At 42.7% G+C, this 25,423-nt stretch overlaps 1 protein-coding gene across 17 annotated transcripts in view; it reads left to right on the forward strand.

The window, feature by feature from the left end:
• LOC126354434 (tyrosine-protein kinase Src64B) overlaps nucleotides 1–25,423 on the forward strand; it is a 269,738-nt gene that overhangs the window by 17,542 nt on the left and 226,773 nt on the right. For 4 of the 17 annotated variants that reach the window (XM_050004118.1, XM_050004116.1, XM_050004112.1 and 1 more), the window contains exon 1: nucleotides 9,345–9,976. The exons of 11 other annotated variants lie outside the window; for them this stretch is intronic. The gene's annotated coding sequence lies outside the window, so the exon portion shown is untranslated. Of the gene's footprint in view, nucleotides 1–9,343; nucleotides 9,977–25,423 lie in introns of those variants that run through there. 2 more of the 17 variants (XM_050004107.1, XM_050004104.1) reach the window with 2 other exon arrangements.

A 25,423-nucleotide genomic window follows, 5' to 3' on the forward strand; every position in this document is an offset into this window, starting at 1 on the left:
TACTCACTGATTACAAGGGAAGTACTACATGCCTAATGTGCCGCTCTACTTTACGAGGACTGTTCCAGAAGCACCCGACCTGAAGTACATTTAGCTGTTTTTGGAAATAAATGTCTATAAATTGAAGTTTGACGATGCTACCCTGTTTAACATTTGCTTGACAGCCATCGGTAGTGAACGCTCTCAGCAAATTTGTAACCGTGGATTAAACTGGTCATCATTACTGTGATATAACACTCTCATTTGAAAGATATTATGCTGGGATTAAAATTACTTCGTGACTGACGTACCGGCGAGTCTAGTGGTAGGGGGGCCAGCCACCAGCCAATCCACATCTACGTGATTACTCTGCTATTCACAATAAAGTGCCTGCCATAGGATTCAATGAACCACCTTCAATTTGTCACTCTACCATTCCACTCTCGAACGGCGCGCGAGAAAAACGAGAACTTAACTTTTTCTGTGCGAGCCTTGATTTCCTTATTTTATCGTGATGATCATTTCTCCGTATGTAGGTGGGTGCCAGCAGAATGTTTTCTCAATCACAGGAGAAAACTGGCGATCGAAATTTCATGAGAAGATCCCGTCGCAACGAAAAACGCCTTTGTGTTAATGATTGCCACTCCACGTATCATGTCTGTGGCACTATCTCCCCTATTTCGCGATAGTATAAAACGAGCCGCCCTTCTTTGAACTTTTTCGATGTCATCCGTCAGTTCCAACTGATGCGGAACCCTCACCACACAGCAATACTCCAGAATAGGACGGACAAGCGTGGTGTAAGCAGTCTCTTTAGTAGACCTGTTGCACCTTCTAAGTGTTTTGCCAGTGAACCACAGTCTCTGGTTTGCTCTACCCACAACATTATCAATGTGATCGTTCCAGTTTAGGTTATTGTAATTGTAATCCCTAAGTATTTAGTTGAATTTACAGCCCTAAGACTTGTGTAACTTATCGCGTAATCTAAATTTATCGCATTTCTTTTAGTACTGGTGTGAATAACTTCCCACTTTTCTTTATTTAGGGTCAATTACCACTTTTCGCACCATACAGATATCTTATCTGAATCTTTTTGCAATTCGTTTTGGTCATCTGATGACATCACAAGACAGCATCATCTGCGAACAATCTGATAGGGCTACTCAGATTGTCTCCTATGTCGTTAGCATAGATCAGGAACAATAGAGGACCATAACATTCCTTGGGGAACCCCGAATATTACTTCTGTTTTAGTCGATGACTTTCCGTCTATTACTACGAACTTGCGACGTTTCTGACAGGAAATCACGAATCCAGTCGCACAACTGAGGCGATATTCCATAGGCACGCTGTTTGGTTAGAAGACACTTGTGAGGGGAGGTGTCGAAAGCCTTCTGGAAATCTAAAATATGGAATCAATTACATCCCCTGTCGATAGCACTCATTACTTCATGGGTATAAAGAGCTAGTTGTGTTTCACAAGAAAGATGTTTTCTGAATCCGTGCTGACCATGTCAGTAAATCGTTTTCTTCAAGGTAATTCATAATTTTCGAATACAATATATATGTTCCAAAACCCTACTGCAAATCGACGTCGGTAATATGGGCCTGTAATTCAGCGGGTTATTCCTATTTCCCTTTTTGGGTATTGGTGTGACTTGAGCAAGTTCTTTTTCGAGTGCCACGTGCCCGCTGTGCTGTGAGCTTCTAGGTATATGCAGATCATTGTCTGGCGTGGTTGGCTGCACGTGATTGGCTCCCCGCTACTGCATCCTGTTGATCACGTCATTAATTGGAGTATAGTCCAACTAATATTAAAGCTAAGGTAGATTATACTCTGCGGGAGTCTGCTCCTTCGTTGAGAGTAGTGAAGTGCAAGGCGAAATTCTGAAGAAAATCCACAAAATGCTGTTGGATGAACGAACGTCGACAGAAAGCGTGTGAGCTAGCTGACACCGTAGGCTTTTCAGAAAGTGCTATACATCGCATATTGACTGAGTAGATACGAGAAAGCAAAGCGCAAGGTGGGTGTCTTGTTAATGGAATAAAAAGAGCGTCTTGAGGATATTTGTCAGCTGTTTGGCGTTGTTTCCTTCAGAGAAGCCGAGTTTTTGCGTCGATCCATAATCATGGGTGAAACATGTGTCCATCACTTCACACCTGAGACGAACAATCGGTTGAAAGGGGAGAATCGACTCCAAAGAAGGCGAAGACAGTTTCATCTGCAGGCAAGATCATCATGTCAGTTTTTTTTGCTGCCCATGGGATAATTTTCAAAAACTAAAAATAATGGCGAGTATTTTGCGAACTTATTCTAGAGTTTGAGTGATGAAATCAAGCAAAAACAGCCCCATTTAACGCAAAAAGAAGTTTTATTTCATCTTATTTTGATGAGCTCGATTGCTCTCACTACAAACAGGGTGCCGAAGCTATTGAACATCGCATGGGAAAGTGTATGGAGCTGAAAGGAGAAATAATTTGTTTTTCCCAAAAATTTTATGTTTTCTTTGTTAGGTCAGATATTTCTAGAACAGCTCTCGTATCTTCGTATACGTCCCAATTCTAAGGTTCGTGTACAAACATCACCATTGAAGTCTGTGCAGAAATCTTTACAGGTAGTGCTTATTAGCCTGTTATGCTCTTCTAACACGACTTTGTCCGTATGTGCACTTACAATGTTGCGTACTGCGCCCTTCAAGATGTTAGCCAACGTATTGAGCAGCTTTGTCACTATCGCCATGTCCTCAGTTGTATATGTAGGAAATATTGTCGTGTGACTATAATTATATAATATTTAATCTGGTAACTACATGAATAAAACTAAGTGGAATACGAGTACTTGGCGCATAATAGACGCTGATAAGCTGTGATAATTGTTTGTGCGTTAATTGACGTTTACTCCGTAGGAGCGATGTGGTCAGAGGAGACAGTTAGGATTTAGTCTGTACTGCTGCTGCAGTTGATGCATGGTCAGTTATATTATGTTCTCAGATCAGTACGACGATTGGTTATATTGCAGCTCGTGATCTGTAACTAGGAACTTGCGCGTCGGTCGGAAGTTGCAGCTCGCCATGGATGTCGAAAGCCGGAAATTCGCAGTTCGCTGGTTTCCGGCACAGAACGCGCATCGCCGCGTCAAAAGTCGGGCGTCGATGCAATTTTGCGTTAGGGATCATTTGCATGAGTATATTCTGCACGTTAAACAGTGAAGATTCAGATGCTGTTTACTGTGCACCAGACGTGTGCTATCTTAACTGGCCAATTGCGGAGATAAGTATGTAGGTACTTCAGTATTTTATATATTTTCGGGAATGAACTATCCTTGTCCACTCAGTAACTGATAAATTGAGCACACACGAAGACAACTAAGCTACACTGCCACACAGCTATTTTCTACATTGCAAACAATGTTTGAGGAAACTGTGATACTCCCTATTCCTATTACATACAGTTCAAGAGCAAGTAAATGTCTAAAGTCAGGAAAACTCGATTTCTGACTTGTACGTTACAAGTAATTGTTTTTATTTTTTCTGAAGATTGAGAGCTATGCTGTGCATTGAAAAGTGTTATGAAAAGACGAATAACTTGCGCTACATTTTTTGTGAGTACTCGGTGGCTCTAAAGTCTGAAGTGAATGTGAATTTTTACAATAGGTTTCATCTCACTTATTAAGGATTGTACATAATCAGATTCTGTCGTGTTTTGATTGCTATTTTTTTAGCACCATCCCTTAATTACGTTACAAAGTGTCACGTACGTAGTTCTCAATTACCTCAATTTGACAGCATTCCCTGTCCAGTAAGACTGCATAGTAACCTGATGTAGTAGATATTTTATTGCCGGTTTATTTAAGCACTGACCGACATAAAATATAATATGTACTTGTCGAAAAATGTTATTTTCATTAAAATGAACTTCGATACCTCCTGTATAGTGCGGACTAGGTTATATCTGTGGGTATGGCTGTACGCTTGCAGTGTAAAAGTTACTAAATGGCATACTGGCTTAAACTGAATAAGAACTGACATATTATTAGCCTTTTATAGCAGTCATGTAACTTGTGATGCACTTAAATTATTTTTTTACTCATTTATCTACATGTACTACACAGTTTTTAGTAAATAGTCCATGACGTTTTATGTTTCATGGAAATGGTCAAATGTTTTTGTGATTGCGCGTTGAACTCCTTTTCTAATTAAGTTGCTGACAACTTTAGCAATGAGTAATACAGATCTTTTGTTCCTAGTGCTGTAGCTGTGGCCATCATTATTCTTCTCAAATTGTGATAAGCTATTTTTGACGAATTCGTGGCGAAAGGGTTGTTGAAATACCTAACTCTTTGAAGAGACGTCTACCAGATGACTACGGGTGAACACTACGTATTACTTTCGCCGCTTGTTTCTGTACAATCAATATTTTTTTGCTGAGTGATGTCTTAAACTAGAAAAGTATGCTATGGGACTTTAATAAGCGGATGTATGTAAATATTCGTTTATTTCTTTCTAAAATTGCGTTAGCTGTTTTACGAATGGCAAAAGTTGAATAACTTTGTTGGTTTTGCAAATCAAAAATATATTTCTTCCGTTTCCAGTTTCGATTAGTACGTACATTCTTTGCTGACAGCTGTTCATATGCTACATTAAATGTTGGTGTTATTCCAGTTGTTACACAAACTGCATATACTGTGTTCATCTTTTCTTAAAAAAATAACGGGGAGACCATTGCCGGCCGCGGTGGTCTCGCGGTTCTAGGCGCTTCAGCCCGAAACAGCGCGACTGCTACGGTCGCAGGTTCTAATCCTGCCTCGGGCATGGATGTGTGTGATGTCCTTAGGTTAGTTAGGTTTAAGTAGTTCTATGTCTAGGGGACTGATGACCTCAGATGTTAAGTCCCATAGTGCTCAGAACCATTTGAACCATTTTTTGGGGGAGACCATTTACTGAGAACTATTTAATAATTATTTCAAAAAATATTGTAAACAGTTTCTTCTGTTGCCTTCTCTTTAACTGAATTAATTATAATATTTATATCATGTGCAAAAGACACTGTGCTAAATTATGTTAAATGGAAAGTCAATCACATAATACAGGGTGTACATAAAGACCGAGAACATTTTCAATTATTTATTGCACAAGAACTAAACATTGTACAGATGTCATACATCTCGTTGCATTTTGAAGAGAAACTCTGAAAGTTTTTTTTTCTTTTTTTTCCCAAACATTCGTTATGCGAAACATAAGTGACCAGGCAGACGTCAATACGGTAATCGAGTTCTTGCCATACCCTTCTCAGCATGGGTATCGTCGACTGTGGCAGTCACCTCCTGTATTCTCTCCGGGAGCTCTGTACATCACGTGCTAGAGGCGGTACATACACCAGATCTGTAATGTGTCCCCACAGAAAATAGTCACACGGAGTGTGATCTGGTGATCGGGGAGACCATGTCATGAAACAGTGAACTTCAACCCACACAGCTCGCTGCGCACCTGAACTCGCCATGTTTGCGACTAGCGCTGGCTATAGGCAAATTATCAAACTACGATGTGGCGGTATGCATAAAAAAACTTTCAGGGTTTCTCTTCAAAATGACATGTGTGATATCTGTACAATGTTTGGTTCTTGTGCAATAAATAATTGATGTAGAATTATGTGTAAAGAATAGGAGTGGATCGAAAATTGACTGCGTACGACTCCATTAGTGATTTCTCCCAGTCGTCAAAATTTTCTGTTACGTATCAAATCAAAGGAGATAAAATAAAATTACAGTACCAAATTTTTCTATATAGTGTGTGTGTGTGTGTGTGTGTGTGTGTGTGTGTGTGTGTGTGTATGAGAGAGAGAGAGAAAATTTGGACACAAATGTGAACAAAAGGCACAAATAGGAATTCTCTACACACACTGGTCATAAGGCAGATCCGCTAAACGAATAAACGAATTTAAAATTGTTTTATTTTAATTTCACGATGTTTCAAGGTTTTTTTCTTGTTGGGGCACATGTTCCTGATGTAAGTTTGCATTTTCAGATGTTTTGAATGTTTAGTTCATTATTGACAGTCGAAAATTTTACAAGTGTTTTCGAGTCCTTAGCGAATTTTTACTTTCGAAAAAGGTGGTTCATAGAATTTGCATTAAGATTTTACTGAAAAGTGGAATAAACCTAAGTACCGCATTCGAAATGTTGATTGTGGTTTTTGGTGAATACATTGTGAGTAAGGAAAGGGTTTTTGAGTGGTATAAACGTTTCAGAGTGTGTCGAGAAGACGTTCAAGACGATTACCCTGGACGCCCTAGCACATCTATAATTGAGAATGTGGAAGAAGTAAAGAAAATAGACCGGTATATCGTCGAATCACTATAACGTCGGCATATCCTCTGACTCATGCCAAGCAATTTTTCAGATGTTTCGGGCATGAAACTTGTAGCAGCAAAGTTTGTTCCGAAACTGTTGAATTTCCAACAAAAACAACGTCGCGTAGATATCATCCAGGAATTGCTGAATAAAGTCGGTGATTTTTTGGCAAAAAAAAGAGAACAGAACCGCTATGTTCTCTTAGCCATCATATTGGCCCGGGCTTGGCCCCTGCAACTTCTTTCTGTTCTTGAGGTTGAAGAGAACCGTGAAAGGACGTAGTTTTTCCACAATTGATGAGATAAAAACAGAATCGCTGAAGGAGCTTACATAACAACTGAAAGTGAGTACCAGAAGTGCTTCCAAGATTGGAAAAAGCGCTGACATATCTTGGGGGGGGGGGGGGGGGGAAATTATTCTGAAGGGGACAAAGTTGATGTTGATGAATAAAGATTCTTTAAGAACAACAAAAAATTCTGTTACTTTTTGATCACACCTCGTACGTTTATCTGTTTGGTGGGTGTGGGTGTGACTTTATTTTTTTCTTTTTAAGTGTGGTTGGTCGTCTCATCTGCCCTCCAGCGCTCACTTTCTGAGTAAAGGACTGAATAATTCGTACAGATCACCATAACCACATCTGTTGGGCACCTTGATGTACCTCAAAAACTCGGTAGGATGTTTATAGTATGTTCCGGCTAAAAGCGCGTCGATCACGCGTACTAATTTAAACTAAAACTTCGACCTTTTTGCACACTGCATACCTGATGTACATCTGAAATTCGCGGTGTGGTGTAATACGTCAGTGGTTGTCAATCTTTTTCAGCTCGGCGCCTCCGTTGCTACCTTGGAATGGTTAGCAGGCCGCCTACGCTGCAGTCTCCATCCCTAACTACTCCACCCTGCCACAAGTCTTCCTAGTATAAATGCAGAATTTACCTGTATACAAACCTTATTATGTACTTACCATTGCCATAATTTATACATGACTGTAAATTCACATATGCTTATATCCAAAAAATATTCTTTTAAGAATTTCAGGGATACTGTCCATAGTTTACTTTCTTTAAAAACTAAATCATAAGTTTCATAATACTAGACTTTTTGTCTGTAAAGATAGATATTTCTCAAATCAAGAGCTGTTTCGAAGCGTCTTTACGACCGTGTGTCATTGTTGAAAGGATTGAACCTGGCGAATGCATCAGGGCTCAACATTGTGCTGACAAATCCTTTAGCTTTAACCTAATAGGAAGTTTTCTCAAGTTTCGAAATAGGTTTTTATGAACAATGAAAGTAGATTGTTCGATTAACAAGCCTCCAATATTCCATTCAAAGTAGGTTGTTCGATTAACAAGCCTCCAATATCCCATTCCTCAGACTTCAAACATTCGTTTTGAAGTTTGAAAACAGTTTAATTACCTTACCCACTTTGTCAATCAGAATATAGGTGATCACTTAGTATGAAAGGTTGTGCAGCTTCATTTAGAAACGTCTTTTCAGAATGGGGCACAATGGTAGTTGTCTGTTTACGAAATGCAAGGGGGTAAATCTAAATTTCAGGCGTGTATTTGAATACTGACAGCACCTCTTTTCCCCAGAGATCTTCAGAAAATATGCTTCCGAAATATAGTGGTTATGTCCCCGAACAGCTGCCTCAGTTTTTCAGTGTGATCTGTTTAATATAAGCATAATGTACCGAAACATACAAGCAGCTTCATTGCTCTTGGTATGGACGCTTCGCTGTTGCTAAAGGAGTGGTTAGTTTCGCAAACTTCCTTTGCTGGAGCCTTATCTGAGTTGGAGCTCGTCCACTTCGTGCTAACGTACTATCTCACGACAGAACCCCTACTTAAATTACATGTATTATCGAATCAAATTTAGACGATTAAAGTCGTGTAGTTCTTGTCTTAATCTAGTTTAAACAAAAGTCAACAAAGGAAATACAGAATGCCTGTTCAAACGCACAGAAGCCCATTTTTCTTTGCAATGACCCGCGCCCTCTTGCTCCCCCCGGCAGTTTCGTTAAGTGAAAGCGCCGCTGCTGGGACGAAAAGCCCTGGTTGAGTGGCACTGTACTATGTGGTATACGAAGTGTTGTGATAGCATAAAACCGTTGAGTCGCATAGTATCGGTATTCCATTGTAGTAGGTAGTATTTACATTATTCTGTCCTCATCGGAGGAACTAGCGCAGTGGTTAAGACGGTGAACAAGCGTTCCTTTTCTAGTTTTCTTGTGGTTCTCTTCAATAACATCAAGCTCCTTTGAAACGACTACGGCCGACGTCTTGCTGCCACCCCCCGCCCCCCCCCCCCCCAATTCCTGTGTCCAATTCGAGCGCCTATCTCATCAGTTAAGATCAAGTCACTAGCGGGATATAAATCCTAACGTTACTTACTCCTCTTACGTTGGCTGCACTCTACAGATCATGTATTTAATCTGCCAAATGATGAAAGCTCATCTCCACTTTTTCACGTGGAATTTCGTCTGGTCCAGTTTGCGCTCACCATCGGACATGGGCGTCTCTTCTGAGGTAGTGAAATAATTTGCACGTTAGAATGTCATTTTGGAAGGAAAGAAGATTTGGGTTTAACGCCCTGTTAGCAAGGATTTCGTTGGATATGGAATAAAAGCTCCAATCGAGGAAAGACGAGGAAAGGAAACGGCCTTTACCTTTCAAACAAACCACATTCGCGTTACGGAATTCAGGGAAATCATGGGAAACCTGAATCTGAATGGCTGGACAGGGATTTGAACCGCAGCCCTTCCGAATACGTATCCTCTGCTCCATCTCACTCTATATCAGATTGCATACTTGCTCTCAGTATGGAAGCAATACGAAGGGCTCAGCCGAAGCGCGTTGTAGATGACAAACTAGCAACTAAGTACACTGTCCACTCCTCCCCTCTACCCCTCCCCTCCCCTCCCTTATCTCTCCACCTACGCCCCCCTCCACGTCTGCGTGCTCGCTCGCGTGTGTCGCAGTGAGGCTAGGTGGCAGCTGGTTCCGGACGGCGGCTGACTCAGTGGTAAACCTGTACGCGTGCGGCACGTGCGACGGGATGGCAGCGCTTTATAACCGGCCTTTGTTCGGCGCGAGAGAGCCTTTGGACAACGCTTAACTGCTCTCTGCACATCTCGCGGCTCCTGCTTCATTTTTCCTTAATGTGGCAACACACTTTAATCAAAGACAACTGAAAAGATTTCCTCCATGTTAGTCACCTATCCGCGTTCCTACTTCGACGTTTGGACCATAACATTTGCAAGCACATGCGGTCCTCACGTTTCAATCGCCACCTGCGACATCTTACTCGGAAAATCTTGTCCAGATTGTGGTCATACAGAGGATTGTGACATAGATTTTAGATGTGTTTTCCGCTCTTATCCAGTAATGTTGCTTGTTCATTGGACAGGGGAAGCTTAGATAATTTTACAAGTAAAGGGGACGTTCAGTCAGTACAAGCGATATCATGATTTACCTACTGTTCGTAAACGATGTATTCCGGAGCCCGCATTTCAAATCCATCGTTTTGTATTAATGGTGCGAGTGTTATATTTTTTTGTCGTGCGACGAATTATTCTTATACCTGAGGAGGAGCTCTGTGTGGTTTTATTCGTCGGCAGCAGCTTCAACAAAATACAACACAGTTAAGGTAAAACATTAAACGTACTGTTTTATTCATATTTTTTCAAACCCAATTTGCAGTGTGTGTGTGTGTGTGTGTGTGTGTGTGTGTGTGTGTGTGTGTGTGTGTGTGTCAGAGTATGCCCTATCCGATCAAAATTATTCAGAAACCATATATAACGCGCAAATGACCAGTATGTATGGCGAGAGAACAGAATGACCTCCTCAACGCCAATAAGCATGGATTCTGAAAACCTCGATCACGTGAGACCCAAATCGCACTTTTCACTTATGACACACTGAAAGCTATGGATGAAGGCAGTCAGGTAGATGCAATATTTCATGATTTCCGAAAAGCGTTTGACTCTGTACTTTTTACAATAAGCTTAGGTGTGGTACTGTCATATGGGGTATCAAGTGAATTTTGTGACTAGATTCAGGAGTTTTTGGTAAGGAAGAACGCAGCATGCTGTCTTGGATGGAAGTCATCGTCAGATGTAGTAGTAACTTCAGGTGCGCCCTGGGAGGTATGTTGGGGCCCTTGCTGTTCATGTTGTGTATCAGCACGTGATGGCAGGTATCTATAATGAAATACTGTCTGAAACAAGCTGCATAAATATTCAATAAAGCTCGGCAAGATTTCAAAGAGGTACTAAGATAGGCAACTTGCTTTAATTGTTCAGCAATGTAAAAGTGTGCACTTCAGAAAACGGAAAAACTTAGTATCAAATAGTTCAAATGGCTCTGAGCACTATGAGACTTAACAGCAGAGGTCATCAGGCCCCTACAACTTAGAACTACTTAAACCTACATAACCTAAGGACACCACAAACATCCATGTCCGAGGCAGGATTCGAACGTGCGACCGTAGTGGTCGCGCGGTTCCAGACTGAAGCGCCTAGAACCGCTCGGCCACTCCGGCCTGCAAAACTTAGTATCCTATGGCTATAATAACAGTGGGTCGCTGTTGGAATTGGCCAACTCAGACAAATACCTGAGTATAAAACTTTGTGGGGATAGAAATGGAATGATCAAAGAGGCTCAGTCGTGGGTAAAGTAGGTGGCAGACTTCGGTTTATTGGTCGAAAACTGGGGAAGTGCAATCAGTCTACAGAGGAGATTGCTTATAGATCACTCTTGCTACTGGTTCTAGAATATTGCTCAAGTGTGTGTGACCTATTCCAGATAGGACTAAAAGGAGATGTTGAACTTATACACAGAAAGGCAGCACAAATTGCGCAGGTTTGTTTGATACTGGAGGCACTGAACTGAAGACTCTTGAAGACAGACTAAAGTATCCTGAGAAATTCTACTAACAAAGTCTCAAGAACAGGCTTTAAATGTTGGTTCTAGGAATATACTACAGTCCCCTACGTATCGCTGACGTAGGGATCGTGAGGATAAGATTAGAATAACTACTGTACGCACACAGGCATTCAAACAGTCATGCTTCCCGTGCTCCATACGTGAATGGACGAGAAGAAAGCCAAATAATTGGTACAGTGGGACGTACCCTCTGCCATGCGCATCACGGTGATTTGTAGTGTGTGGATGTAGCTGTAGAGAGACAGACCCGCCAGTATAAAGGGAGGCGGGTGGTGGTTTTTTTTTTTTTTGGTCAGTAGAGAAGAAGTAACAGCAAAATGGGTCGGTCAGAAGATGTCAGTAACTTCGAACGTGAACTAGTCATTGGATGTCACCTGAATAATAAACCTCTCCGGTACCTTTCAACCCGTCTAAAGCTACCTAAGTCCACTGTTGGTGATACGATTGTGAATTGGAATCGCGAAGGAACCACCGCAGATGAGCCAAGACAGGCAGACCGCCGGCCGATGTGCCAGAGTGGTTCTAGGCGCTTCAGTCTGGAACCGCGCGACCGCTACGGTCGCAGGTTCGAATCCTACCTCGGGCATGGCTGTGCGTGATGTCCTTAGGTTAGTTAGGTTTAAGTAGTTCTAAGTTCTAGGGGACTGATGACCCCAGATTGTTAAGTCCCATAGTGCTCAGAGCCATTTGAACCATTTTGAACCAGGCAGACCTCGTGTACTATCTGGCAGGGAACGTCGAGCATCGCGGTGGGTGCTTTAAAAAGTCACTAATGAGTGGCAAAGTGCTATCAGCAGTTTCGTTAGCACAGTGTGCGTAGGGCGTTAAAAGGAATGAGGTACAATGGACGAGAAACTTCTCCTGAGTTTCTCCTTTCTTAATCAATGGCAAGTGAATGGGCGACGCCACTGGTCGGCGGATGACTGGAAACGAGTGATTAGAGTGACTAATCATGCTATACGTTGTGGCAATCCTATATAAGGGTTTGAGTTTGGGGAACGGTACTGCCTTCATGTTTGGTGCCAACAGTGAAGTACTGAGGGGATGTTACAGTTTTGGGATGTTTTTTGTAGTTAGTGTGTGGTCTGCCTGTTGTACTTCACAAAACATTACATGCGGAAGGATATGAACACATTTTACAGCATAGCATACTGCTTATAATAGTTTGGAGACGATACTTTTTGTGGGCAGTAACATTCTTGAAACAAACTGGCTTACACAGAGTCCCGAATTGAACCCAACTGAACACGTTTGGCCTTAGTTAGAACGTCGACTTAGTTCCAGACCTCAACGTCAAGTATCACTACCTTCTCTTGTTTCAGTATCTGCCCCCTGCGTATCTCTCCCGTAGGGACCACGAAAACAAATTTACCGTAGTTACAGCACACATAGGCATTTTAGCAATCATTCTTCACGACTTCCATACGCAAAGGAAATGAGAAGTAGCCCTAACAAGTGTGACAATGGTAGATGCCCTCTTCCATGCACTTCGACATACTTTTGTAGAAGAGATATGCATATGTTTAAATCGGAACCAGAATATAACTTCATTTAATGTCATGTCCAAAGCAAATTCATGGATAAAAGTCATGTTAACATGACATTAATACGCGGTGGGGTGGGGTGGAGGGAATTAAATAAATAGTAGAACACACATTTTTCTCGTCCAATTTCGACTGAAAAAATGCGGCATTTGTTGGAGGACATCACGGAATATTCCCACTTCAGCCGCCATAGTTTCTAGTTTCATGAAGCGGAAAGTTCCACGGGACTGGAAGAAGGCCCAGGTCATAGCAATCTACAAAAAGGGTAGAGAATCGGATGCACATAATTACCGGCCAATTTCAGTGACATCAATTTGTTGTGGAATCGTGGAACATATTTTGTGTTCATACATAATGAGCTTTCTAGACTCTGAGAAGCTCATCTGCATAAACCAACACGGTTTTAGGAAACAGGGGTCATGCGAGACACAACTGGCTCTCTTTGCGCATGATATACAACAGGCTCTAAGATACCGGCTGCCAGGTTAATGCCATATTTCTCGACTTTCGAAAGGCGCTCTACTCAGTTCCGCACTGTCGCTTGCTCCAAAATGTGCGCGCTTACGGTCTATCCGTTGACATATGCGGTTGGATAGAAAGTTTTCTGACAGACAGGGAGCAGTATGTCGCTCTGAAACAGAAACAAGCGTAACGTCAGGTGTGTGTCCCAGGGCAGCGTAATAGGTCCGCTGCTTTATACGATTTACATAAACGATCTGGTTGATGATATCGACAGCGGCATTAGACTGTTTGCCGACGATGCTGTAGCCTACAGGAAAGTAGTGTCACTCGAAACTTGTGAACAAATCAATGAGGATTTGCAGAAAATAAATGCGTGGTGTAATGACTGGCAGTTATCTCTCAATATTAATAAGTGTAACCTACTGCTTATAACAGGGCAAAAATCCCCATTAATGTAAGAGTACAAAAAAATGCCCAGGCTTTGGAAGCGGTAACATCCGTCGAGTATCTGGGTGTGACTATTCAAAATTGTCTCAAATGGAATGATCAGATTACACAAGTAACGGTTGAGGCGAACTCTAGATTGCGGTTTATTGGTAGAATCCTGAAGCGATGCAGTCCTTCAGCAAAGGAAATAACTTACAACACGTTAGTTCGTACAGTCTTGGAGTATTGTTCGTCTGTATGGGACCCTTACCAGTTGGGTCTGATTCAAGAAATCGAGAAGGTCCAAAGAAGAACGGCAAGATTCGTGACTGGTAGATTTAGCCATTGCGACAGCGTTGTAAATCTCATAGAAAGTTTGAAGTGGGACACACTTGCAGATAGATGGTGCGCTAAACGGAAGGAGCTGCTCACTAAATTCCGAAATCCGATCTTCACTGAAGATGTAGAGCATATATTATTACAACCAACTTTCAAATCGCGCAGTGATCACCATTCAAAGACGAGGGAAATAAGAGCTCGTACTGAGACTTTGAGACTCGTTTTTCCCTCGCGCGATCAAAAAAAGGCGGAAAACAGCCACTCGTGTGTGCCGTGCCGATTTCCTTTGCATGTGTAATAACAAAAAAACTTGTCTTTTTTATAAGCATGTCTTCTGCTGTTTATAGACACAGTGAAGTAAGCTGACATGACCTTTTACCTGAAAAGATGTATGTATTACATACCACGTTATTTTTATGTAATTATAAAATATATTTTAATTACCAATCGTGGCCGCTGAATAGAAAACGAAAACAACCAGAAGTCCAGAGTTCAAGGTTTGAAACAGATCTACAGGGTGTTACAAAAAGCTACGGCCCAACTTTCAGGAAACATTCCCCACACACAAATAAAGAAAAGATGTTATGTGAACATGTGTCCGGAAACGCTCAAATTCCATGTTAGAGCTCATTTAAGTTTCGTCCACCTACGCTCAGTGGAGCACGTTATCATGATTTCATACGGGATACTCTACCTGTGCTGCTAGAACATGTGACTTTACAAGTACGACACAACATGTGTTTCATGCACGATGGAGCTCCTGCACATTTCAGTCGAAGTGTTCTTACGATTCTCAACAACAGATTCGGTGACCGATGGATTGGTAGAGGCGGACCAATTCCATGGCGTCCACGCTCTCCTGATCTCAACCATCTTGACTTTCATTTATGGGGGCATTTGAAAACTCCTGTCTACGCAACCCCGGTACCAAATGTAGAGACTATTCGTGCTCGTATTGTGGACGGCTGTGATACAATACGCAATTCTCCAGGGCTGCATCAGCGCATCAGGGATTCCATGCGATGGAGGGTGGAATGCATGTATCCTCTAACGGAGGACATTTTGAACATTTCCTGTAACAAAGTGTTTGAAGTCCCGCTGGTATGTTCTGTTGCTGTGTGTTTCCATTCCATGATTGTGATTTGAAGAGAAGTAATAAAATGAGCTCTAACATGGAAAGTAAGCGTTTCCGGACACATGTCCACATAACATATTTTCTTTCTTTGTATGTGAGGAATGTTTCCTGAACGTTTGGCCGTAACTTTTTGTAACACCCTGTAGAACGGGCGTGCGCAGTGAACGAAACGAACAACTCAATACTGAACTAACTAGGAGCAGTGGGCAGTGGAACTGCGACGAGTCGCCACGCGAAGAAGAAAGAGTCCTGTCGATGCAGACCGAGACAGACGGGAACGGGACCGAGGCTGGAACGAGACCGGCCGACGTGCCGTTGCGGGAACGAGACCGAGACCGACCGTTTCCCGTTCTCGGAACTATAAGTTCATTTGGACCCATTAGTTCGCGAACGACCCATCTCTAATTCAGAGCACTCTCTTGCCCCTGGGATGGGAAACTGCCATAAAAGGCGGAAGAATCAGCAATGATCAACGGCATGGGGATGCAGAAGGCAGTGGCAACCGCTGCTTTAAAGACACAGTACGTGTAGCAGCAGGACATGTGACCTGTATCTGAAAAAGTGTCATGATGATATGTCCATTGGCAAAAGATTCCAGATTAGTCCCCCATTTGGATCTCCAGGACGAGACTGGCTAGGGGGAGGTGACCATGAGAAAAAAACACGAATAATCAACGAAAGGATAACGTTCTAAGGGTCGGGGCGTGGAATGTCCCAAGCTTGAAAATGGTAGGGAAACTAGAAAATCTGAAAAGTGAAATGGAAAGGCTCCATCTAGATACAGTAGGCCTCATTGAAGTGAAATGGAATAAAGATGATTTCTGGTCAGATGAATATAGGGTAGTATCAGTAGCAGCAGAAAGTGGTATAACAGGAATAGGATTTGCTAAAAAATAGGAATATAGGCTAGAGATTAAGCTACTATGAACAGTTCAGATTCGACAACAAACCAACGCCTACAACGATAGTTCAGGTTTCCGTCGTAGTAGAGTAAAAATACGCAAAATGTATTTTTTATTTGTTTTTAACATTAAGACTCTTTAATAAAACATGTTTTATTTAGAAAGTTTATGAAACAGTTTTTTTTAACGTATGATTAAAAACACTGTTTTAAACAAGTCAACCTTGAGTAGTACTCAGACAGCCAGTGACAGACGGAATTAAAGGCTCTATGAAAATAATGTTAACCATTTTGATAGGCCCTAAAAAATTGACCTTGTATTGATATACACTCCTGGAAATGGAAAAAAGAACACATTGACACCGGTGTGTCAGACCCACCATACTTGCTCCGGACACTGAGAGAGGGCAGTACAAGCAATGATCACACGCACGGCACAGCGGACACACCAGGAACCGCGGTGTTGACCGTCGAATGGCGCTAGCTGCGCAGCATTTGTGCACCGCCGCCGTCAGTGTCAGCCAGTTTGCCGTGGCATACGGAGCTCCATCGCAGTCTTTAACACTGGTAGCATGCCGCGACAGCGTGGACGTGAACCGTATGTGCAGTTGACGGACTTTGAGCGAGGGCGTATAGTGGGCATGCGGGAGGCCGGGTGGACGTACCGCCGAATTGCTCAACACATGGGGCGTGAGGTCTCCACAGTACATCGATGTTGTCGCCAGTGGTCGGCGGAAGGTGCACGTGCCCGTCCACCTGGGACCGGACCGCAGCGACGCTCGGATGCACGCCAAGACCGTAGGATCCTACGCAGTGCCGTAGGGGACCGCACCGCCACTTCCCAGCAAATTAGGGACACTGTTGCTCCTGGGGTATCGGCGAGGACCATTCGCAACCGTCTCCATGAAGCTGGGCTACGGTCCCGCGCACCGTTAGGCCGTCTTCCGCTCACGTCCCAATATCGTGCAGCCCGCCTCCAGTGGTGTCGCGACAGGCGTGAATGGAGGGACGAATGGAGACGTGTCGTCTTCAGCGATGAGAGTCGCTTCTGCCTTGGTGCCAATGATGGTCGTATGCGTGTTTGGCGCCGTGCAGGTGAGCGCCACAATCAGGACTGCATACGACCGAGGCACACAGGGCCAACACCCGGCATCATGGTGTGGGGAGCGATCTCCTACACTGGCCGTACACCTCTGGTGATCGTCGAGGGGATACTGAATAGTGCACGGTACATCCAAACCGTCATCGAACCCATCGTTCTACCATTCCTAGTCCAGCAAGGGAACTTGCTGTTCCAACAGAACAACGCACGTCCGCATGTATCCCGTGCCACCCAACGTGCTCTAGAAGGTGTAAGTCAACTACCCTGGCCAGCAAGATCTCCGGATCTGTCCCCCATTGAGCATGTTTGGGACTGGATGAAGCGTCGTCTCACGCGGTCTGCACGTCCAGCACGAACGCTGGTGCAACTGAGGCGCCAGGTGGAAATGTCATGGCAAGCCGTTCCACAGGACTGCATCCAACATCTCTACGATCGTCTCCATGGGAGAATAGCAGCCTGCATTGCTGCGAAAGGTGGATATACACTGTACTAGTGCCGACATTGTGCATGCTCTGTTGCCTGTGTCTATGTGCCTGTAGTTCTGTCAGTGTGATCATGTGATGTATCTGACCCCAGGAATGTGTCAATAAAGTTTCCCCTTCCTGGGACAATGAATTCACGGTGTTCTTATTTCAATTTCCAGGAGTGTATTATATGTACTGAATGTCACTGAACCTTTACTTGCGTTGTAGATGAAAGACAACATTGTCTTTACTTTCCTTTGAACCGTGTGATTACGTAGCTGTTCGATCTCTTGAGGAAGTGATTACTAAGAGAATTCGTATCGGTGAACTGCAGCTTACCTTCCCTCCACCAACGACCAACTTCTTGCTCACACCATTGTTTTGGCTTATCGGCATGCTGCTGAACATACGAATTGTAAAAGTTTTGATACAAATTCATAGCGAAAACTATAACTTCGCCTTTATATGCGTTGGATAATATCACGACTGACTGATACGCAGTGATTTCGTCCGGCGTGGCAGAGAATTCCCCAAATGAAATCTGACACTTCTGCGGCACTTGTTTTATAACGAGAAATTTCGGGCATGCACGCATGTAAAATATTCAGTTCGGTTCATAGAAGCCATACAAATTGGTGGGCGCTTTAATTTGTCTATGCTCGGTATTAATTTTATAAAACAAAATGTTGTCCGGAATATTAATATATATTCTCTGAATTAAAAAGTTGATTTCAGGTTTTCATTGCACTCTCCCCCTTTTAAATGGAATTTCTTGACGTTTTGTCGCCCCCTCCCCCTCCTACTCCTATTTTGAGCTCAAGTAATTAATTGATGTTCCCTAAGCGAACAGCATATGAAGAGATAGAGGAACTATATGACGGTATTGAACGAGTAATTCAGCGTGTAAAGGGACATGGAAATCTAATAATCATGGGGAACTGGAACGTGATAGTAGGGGATGGAATAGCAGGAAGGATTGCGAGAGAATGTGGGCTTGCCAGTAGGAATGAGAGAAGAGAAAGACTAATTGAGTTCTGCAATAAATTTCAGATGGTAATAGCGAATACTCTGTTCAAGAATCACAAGAGGAAGAAGTATACTTAGAAAAGACCCGGAGACACGGGAAGATTCGAGTCGGATTACATCATAGTCAGACAGAGATTGCGAAATCAAATGGCGGGTTGTAGATGCAGGTATACATTCAGCTCACAACTTAGTAATCATGAAGAACAGACTGAAGAAAGAATAGTCCGAAAGAATCAGTGCGGAAGGAAGTGGGATATTGAAGTTCACTTGAAGAGGAGCGGACATCTCTGAAATGGCAATCACATATGTCGGACAGATAAACACAGATACAAGGAAGTTACCTGCGAAGAAGCCTTGGCTATCAGATGAAATACTCCAGTTGATCGGCGAAAGAAGGAAATACAAAAATGTTCAGGGAAAGACAGGAAACAACAATATCAATTCATCAGGAATGAAATACATAGAAAGTGCAGGGAGGGCAAGGCGAAATGGCTGCAGGAAAGGTGTAAAGAAATCGAAAAAATGATCGTAGTTAGGACTGACTCAGCCTGTTGTAGTCGATGTGGGTGAGATAGGGTATCCAGTATTAGAGTCATAATGTAAAAGAGCTCTGGAGAATTTTAGATCAAGTAAAGTAAAAGGGATAGATAAAATTCCATCGGAAGCGGTCAGCGAACGACTATTCAAGTTTTTGTGTAGTATCGTGACACTGTCGACTTACCTCCAGACTTACGGAAAAAATCATCCACCCAATTCCGGAGACAGCAAGGGGATAAGTGCGAAAACTATCGTACACTCAGCTTGACATCACTTGTGCATCTAAGCTGGTGACAATAATACAGAGAAGAATGGAAAATAAAATTGAGCGCTAGTTAGATGACGATTGGTTTGGCCTTAGGACAGGTAAAGGCTCCAGAGAGAGAGGCAGCTTCCACGTTGCGCGTGAAAATAAAGGCAAGGCTGAAGAAAAATCAAGACACGTCCATGTGACTTCTAGACCTAGAAAAAGCATTCGACAGTGTAAATTGGTGCAAGATGTTCGAAATTCTGAGAAAATTAGGAGTAAGCTGTAAGCGAAAACGGGTATTGTGCAATATGCACAAGAATCAAGAGGGAACGATAAGATTGGAAAAATAAGAACAGAGTGTTCGGATTAAACAGGATGTAAGACGAGGATGCAGCCTTTCGTCCCTACTGTTCAATCTATACATTAAAGAAGCAATGATGGAAATAAAACAAAGGTTCGAGAGTGGGATTAAAATTCAGAGTGAAAGGACATGAGTCATAAGATTCGCACTAACAACATTGCTGCCCTTAGTGAAAATGAAGAAGAATTACAAGATCAAGAGAATGAACATACTAATTAATACAGACTATGGACTGAGAGTAGACCGGAAAAAGACATAGTTAATGAGATGTAGAAGAAATGAGAATAGCGAGAAACGCAGCATCAAAGTTAGTTATCATAAAGTTAAGGAATTCCTCCACTAGGAGGCAAAATTACCCATGGCGGGCGAAGCAAGGAGAACATAAAAAGGAGACTAGCTCAGGCAAAGAGGGCATTGCTGGCCAAGAGATGTTTTCTGGTGTCAGACACAGACCTTAATTTGAGAAAGAAATTTATGAGAATGTACGCCTGGAGCACGGAGAAGAAGAGAATCGAAGCATTTGAGATGTGGCGCTACAGAAGAATTTTGAAAATTAGGTGGACTGATAAGATCAGGATTGAGGTGGTTCCCCGCAGAGTAGACGAGGAAAGGAATATTTTTTATTGTAGAATTTGGACAGTTGTAGACCACTTAGAACTTAAGACAAAGACACAATCCTTTTCTTTTTATCTTCCCAGAACTTCTCTTGATTTGCATCACTCTCCTACGTTGCGAATTCGGTTGTTGAACAGGAATTTTTTTGCAGTGCTGATCAGTAGCCTGAAACATTCCCTGTTCATATGGTATCCTCTGTTAGGTTAAGCTTTCTCAAGTCTTTGCTCGTCTCTTCCAGTCATCCCGTGGTATTTTTTAATTTAAAAATGAAACCAAAAATTTCTTCATTATCCTGTTGTCATTCATTCGGTAAATACGACCGTAAAACTTTAATTTACGCTTTCTGATTGTGTCTGTGATTTGTTTTGTTTATGTTCAATGTATTCCATTTTTTCATACATTAGTAATTCGAACTGAGGTGCAATTTCGTGTATTGTTTCTATCATTATCTTTGCACCTGTTTTGTCTTTAGAAATTACTACAGCAAAAGCGAGACATTTCACCTCAAATCTTTCTCTTTCTCGTCCCAAATGCATTACTTCGATATTTTTCTCTTGTAGTTCTTTATCCCACTCTCTCATGACCTTGTCTAAGACCAGATTTGAAGAGAATCAGTGAGAGCCTATCGCCCTGTCGAACGCCTTGCTTAGTTCTGAGGGGTTCAGCAACTTCTCCTAGAAATTTGACTTTCGGAGCTGTGTCTGTATCTGTCTGACTAATTTGCTAGAGGTTTTGTCGATACCTGCTTCTTCCTGTGTGGAGATGGGTGATGGCAGCTCGTAAATATACGCCAATGTGAGTTGGTTTACGGAACACGCTATGACCCAAGGAAATACCTCCTTTTTCACGCACGAAGATATCTAAAAACGGGGAGTGTACATTTTTCTCCACTTCTATGGTGAAGGAAATGCCCGGATGGAGGGAGTTAATGTGTTCCAGAAATGAAGGAAGCGTTGCTGTCCCTTGTGGCCGTATCACAAAGGTGTCGTCCACGCATCTCCAGACCTTTAGGCTCCAAAATGGCGCACTGAAGTCCTTTGTCCTAGCAAGCGTCCATAAAAACGTTAACTACTATGGGAGACAAAGATCTGTCCACACCAACACCGTCATTTTACTCAAAATATTATTCGTTAAATAAAAAGTAAGCCGAGGCAACACTTCAGTCGACGGTTTTAGAACTAAATGTTTCTGGGTGTATGTGGACGATACTTTTGTGGGATGGCCAAGGGGACAACAACGCTTCATTACTGGAACACCGTAACTCCCTCTATCCGAGCATTTGCTTCACCATGGAAGTGCAGAAAAATGGAGATATACCGTTTTTAGATGTCTTTCCGTGGAAAAGAAGATGTTCCTGCCTGGGTCACAGTGTTTTTAGTAAGCCAACTCACATTGTCATATGTCTTCGAGCTGCGATCACCCATCTCAACGCAGTGATCACACATTCACACTCAGGGCTAGTGTTATCTCAGATCTAGAGAGATTATCAGCAGAGCTTAGCTGTGTGTGTGTCCAAAACGTGTACTCTTCTAAGCAGATTCGAAAAGCATTGCAACCAGAAGCACTAAACCTCAAGAACAGCCAGAAGAAACTGAAAATTCCATAAGAATGGTTTTTCTACCTTATGTTGGTGGCGCGTCCTTAGAGGTCGGCAGGCTAATCCAGAAACATATATAAAATATGTCTTCCGCTGTCCAGCGCGAATGTCGGCGATGTTTGGTTCTGTTAAAGACCACCTAGGTTTAAGGAGAACAGGGATAGATAACATCCCGTGCTAATGTGGCAATTCATACATTGGCCAGACGTCTCGCACTATTAAAAACAGATGTGCTGAACACAGACGTCGCACCAGATTGGGTCAGCCAGAAAAGTCTACTTTTTCTGAACACTGTCTTGGCACAGGATATAGCTGAACTACGGAGAGACATAGATTCTTTCGTCCGCCTCCACTTATTGGGACTCCATCGTTAAACAAGCAGTTGAAATACATATAACTAACGATCTGATTAATAGAGACACGGGATTTCAAATTAGCAAGGCATGCGAACCAGCACTGATGGTACTAAGGCATCGTCGGCCTCAGACGAATGAATCTGAGTCAACACAGCCGGGGAATCGAAGTAAGGACACTTAAACGTGGCGCTAACACACTTCCTATGCGCGCGCGGGGCAGCGATTTGCTGCCGCTCTCTTTCCGCTTCGCGCAAGCAAAGACCGAGGCTCGTTTCTCTGCTAGAGGACTCTGGATGTCGACGTCCTGTGATTCCACTACGATGACATTATAGTCACAACCCTTGGCGCTTGCTCTTTTCAAGCGACCCAGCATATACTGGCGAGCAACTGCTGTATTACTCCAATAAGCACATGAAGATGACGAGCAACTGTCTTGTTGAAATATTGTTCAGCATTTACAACATTATCCGGCGCGACATCTGTGAACCACTGAAGCGTGGCTTCATTCCCACGATGAAATCTCTTCCACCACCAGAATTCGAAAGGGCTATCCACGTGGTGTCTCGATGTGAAATGACATCCTACAATTTTGTGTCGGTTCAAACCGCGACTGCATATTGATTGCGTTGTTTATGGCACGAGCCTTTGCTTGTGGCGATGTTGCTTTTTGACGCTGGAGGTAGCGCAGGGCTGCAGCAGACCGGAAGCGCACAGCAAAGCAGTTTTAGCGGCAGCTGGAGCGTAAGGTGGCCGGAACCCTGCCCAGCGAGCCGCTTCGCCACCCACGCCTGTGTCGGGGGTGGCCCGTGCCTGCTCTCGGATCGTCCATTCGGCCACAGCGTCGCGTTCGTTAAATCTCCGCACTGATAGCCATTATTCGCACAGGCCTAAGTCAGCTCGTTGCAGAAACTCAATCCCAACTAGAGACTCCTATAAAGTACGTACACTTTTATCTTCTTATACATCAAGCCCACCAGCGAACCGATATATCTTCTTTGTTGCTATGATTAATGATCTGATACCAGGTTGAAACAGGTTTTTCATATTTGTACGTGTCTCCATATGTCTTAATGTGTGCATCCACATTTTATTTTGTAGTAATTTTTCAGTACTCTACAAGATTAGAATATGAGTGTTAATTCTTCACTAATTCACCATTTGCTATCATCATCATTATCATTAGCCATTTGACATCAAATGTTGGATAAAGTTTTTCTGTAGGCTTTTCAGCTCATTGCAGTCTTCTGCTACAGTATATTGCTCTTGCAAATTTTCCTATAGCACCTACCTATCGTCCATTAGGGCGTCACTTCAATGTGTATTACAATACAGAAAAGCACTTGTTGCCCATCTACCATGCATTCGTTTTCATGCTCGACAAACCTCCCTTTCGTTCTCATTATGGTCATATTTATGTCATCCGCTCCAATCTGTTTCCTAATCTATTTGCTTGTTTTCCTTTCTTCCTAAGTAATTCCTAATAGGTGTCGCTAAATTGCTTATTGAGCAGCTCTCATTCCATGTCTCACGTGCCACACCGGTATTGCGCACTGAACCTAAGTTCTCTGTTCCAGACACAGCGGAACTCTAGTTTTGAAAACTCTTATTTAGCTTGCTAAAAGCACTCCAGGATAGTTTTCCTGTTTCTATCTTTGTATGATTTTCCTTGCTGTCATTGCCTTCGATTACCTCAAATACAAAAACTCATCAATTGCTTCTTTGGCTTCATTGTTCTACATAATTTAGTCTCATTATAATTAATTTAATTTCAGGCCTACTTTCAAACTTGCTCATTAAAGTTCTTCGCCGACCGGAGTGGCCGTGCGGTTCTAGGCGCTACAGTCTGGAGCCGAGCGACCGCTACGGTCGCAGGTTCGAATCCTGCCTCGGGCATGGATGTGTGTGATGTCTTTAGGTTAGTTAGGTATAATTAGTTCTAAGTTCTAGGCGCCTGATGACCTCAGATGTTAAGTCGCATAGTGCTCAGAGCCATTTGAACCATTTGAAGTTCTTCCATTCGTTGTTGTTGACTAACTGCACTAGAGAAAACCATAGGCGGCCGCAAGAGCAGTTTTAGAGTCTTCTACCATCCTTCTCCCCCCCCCCCCCCCCATTAAAAATTTTTGCGGACGCCCATGGAGACAACCAATATAGTGTTATCAGGAATCAAAGTTGGTTATAATGTGATCCATTTTGTCGTTTTTTCTGTTTGTTTGTGGAAATTTCAGTTAGGGCTATTGTGTGGTTCTAATAATAAGGAATCTGACTGCTTTTTAAATTTTGGATCTTGCCTAAATCAATACATGTGCGTATATCATTACTTATTCTAATAAAGTAGTAGAAATTAGTATATAGGCAGGGTTCCTATGAAAGTGATAGTACATAGCGTCTATGTCTCGAATATATTATGAAAGAAGTCGATAATATAGGGCATAAACAATCCCAACAAAATTGCATAGCTTCTTTCATATTATGAAAGAAGTCGATAATATAGGGCATAAACAATCCCAACAAAATTGCATAGCTTCTTTCATAACGTGAGTAATAAAATAAGGCGTTTGCATTTCCTGGATGGAAATTGATATAATAACACTCACTGGTGTGTTATGTACGAGGTGCATTCAAGTTCTAAGGCCTCCGATTTTTTTTCTCCAGACTGGAAAGAGATAGAAACATGCGCATTGTTTTAAAATGAGGCCGCGTTCATTGTCAATACGTCCCAGAGATGGCAGCACCGTACGGCAGATGGAATTTTACCGCCATCGGCGAGAATGAGAACTGTTTTAAATACTTAAAATGGCGACGTTTTCCTTACTTGAACAGCGTGCAATCATTCGTTTTCTGAATTTGCGTGGTGTGAAACCAATTGAAATTCATCGACAGTTGAAGGAGACATGTGGTGGTGGAGTTATGGATGTGTCGAAAGTGCGGTCGTGGTTGCGACAGTTTAATGAAGGCAGAACATCGTGTGACAACAAACCGCAACAACCTCGGGCTCGCACAAGCCGGTCTGACGACATGGTCGAGAAAGTGG

This window comes from Schistocerca gregaria, chromosome 3 (genome assembly GCF_023897955.1).
Source record: "Schistocerca gregaria isolate iqSchGreg1 chromosome 3, iqSchGreg1.2, whole genome shotgun sequence".
In the NCBI taxonomy this organism is placed as follows: Eukaryota; Metazoa; Arthropoda; class Insecta; order Orthoptera; family Acrididae; genus Schistocerca; species Schistocerca gregaria.